At 42.8% G+C, this 2,128-nt stretch overlaps 1 non-coding gene across 1 annotated transcript; it reads left to right on the top strand.

The window, feature by feature from the left end:
• Positions 1–1,497: 1,497 nt before the first annotated feature.
• On the top strand, positions 1,498–1,569 carry trnag-ccc. Its single transcript has one exon. It is a non-coding gene; the product is annotated as a tRNA-Gly (tRNA).
• The last annotated feature ends 559 nt before the right edge of the window (positions 1,570–2,128 follow it).

The raw sequence follows: 2,128 nt of genomic DNA, 5'->3' as shown, positions 1-2,128 counted from the left end.
TACAGCAACTTTAAAACTGAGAATGTTTTAAGTGTCAGAAGTACATCCACTAAACATTAAGTCAGGGGTTTGATCCGTGCCTGATCTGCTCTGCGTGTCCTCAGCTAAGATGCTGAACCCTAAATTGCTCCTGTTGATCTGTGCGTGTGAATGTGGCATGTGCTGTAAAGCACTTTGAGTGGCTGCTAGACGCAGCATTAGATAGAGGAAGCAGCATGATCATAACATGTGCATCACTGCCCTGAGCTCAAGCAACGCTAACAACGGAGGGAAGTTTGTTTGCTTTGTTAGGTATAGCTAGATGTTTTGCTGGTATGCTCTTATTGACTCAAATATTCTTTATGTTTACAGGACACATTAAAGGTTTGGCTCAAGTTTTATCTATTTTGCAGGGATTGCAGGGATTGGCTCTCTATGATGGCATCACAAAGGTTGATTGGTTCAGGCAGCTGTTATCCCACATAAAAACAACCTCTCTGCAAAATCAGAATGTACCATGAAGCAGATAAGAAAATCTGTATGGATGGTGGAAAAGCTTATGTCCTGGCATTGGTGGTATAGTGGTGAGCATGGCTGCTTCCCAAGCTATTGACCTGGGTTTGATTCCCGGCCAATGCATAACAGATGTTGTGGCTCGTCATCTGGACAAAGTGAGGACCTTGTTTCAAATCTGATTGAAACTCTGTGACTGTCTGCAACATGATGCTCCTCAGACAGTCTGTTTTACACTTTCTCTCTCGAGAGTTTCCGAGTGCATCACCACCTCAGCTGTGAGAGCACTGAATCCTAGCCGATAAACCATTAGGCACCCATCTTCATCTTCATCTTCACCTAATGCAAAAACTGATGAAAATACATCAGGACTCAACAGTTCTTTGGTTTACTACAAATTGGCAAACTGACGATGTGACTCAACTTCCTGAAGTGATTTCAATAAGAATCATAAAGATGCTGCTCACCAAAGCTAAAGAAATCAGCTGAATGTTACAATTAATTTAAATAGCAAAACTCTCAGCACTTGGATAAACAACACATTCCTCCTTCACTGACACTGTGTGAAGACTCTGCATTGTTTGGTGCTGGAGGACGATTACGGGATGCCCACTTTCTTTGTTGATTCTTGACTTAGTCCACACTGATCATCTTAACTGGCAAAGGTCCATTTCACCTGGAAAACCAGGTCTTCCAAGGTGGGGGTAGCCAAGGTGCAGGACGACAAGTCCATTGGGGTTTCCCCAAACAGACTGGACTCCTGCCAGCTACTCTGACCTGTTCTTCCCTTTATTCCAGTGTGAGATGGGTGTATGTTGGAACAATGAGTTATGTATAAACATAGATGAGCCACATATAAAATGGAGGAGGGCACAGAGAGCAAAAAACAATGTGGCTGGTTGATTCAGATTCAGTCGAGCATGTAATGTTATGTCCAGTGCTGGAAATTGTTCATTGTGTGCTGAAATTGGGATTCTGAATGGTGTTGAAATGGTCTCCATCACAGCATTGGTGGTATAGTGGTGAGCATAGCTGCTTCCCAAGCAGTTGACCCGGGTTCGATTCCCGGCCAATGCATGATATGTCTTGACCTTTCATCAGGAGGACTTCTGGATAAAACTGAAGGGCTTTTTCAAGCAGCTGTGTTCAAATTGCACTAAAGAGATTCTGTGTTGCATCAACAGCTACAGCTCTGAAGGTAGCTGCTGAACAGATTCAGACTCTTATGAACAAAATCTTGGCTTGTAGCTTGTTTTTTTATTACTTATCACGAAAATAGTTATTACATTTTATTTGTATAAAAATACTTTTTTTCTAGGCGAGTGGGGCAGATGAGCATCAGGAGGTACTGAATTGTGACGTGGGAGAAAGCCGGTGAGAGCACCGAATCCAAGCCTGGCTGCAGGACCATTAGGGACTGAGGGACCCCCTGGTTTTCAGTAGGAGATAAAAAAAAATGTACCATCCTCTCTGAAGTTTGGCTTTTGTGTCTCACTGACATTTCTAAATTGTCACAGCCAATTTCATCTGGCTTCATGACATCCTTCCTGCTGAAAATTATACAGAATATTACCATGATCTTACCTGCTCATGTCAAGAAGCATGAGGTCAGACAGTGGCATTGTAATTAAAGCCA

The sequence above is a fragment of the Chelmon rostratus genome, chromosome 22 (assembly GCF_017976325.1).
Source record: "Chelmon rostratus isolate fCheRos1 chromosome 22, fCheRos1.pri, whole genome shotgun sequence".
Lineage (NCBI taxonomy): Eukaryota > Metazoa > Chordata > Actinopteri > Chaetodontiformes > Chaetodontidae > Chelmon > Chelmon rostratus.
This window is presented reverse-complemented; position numbering and strand designations above follow the sequence as displayed.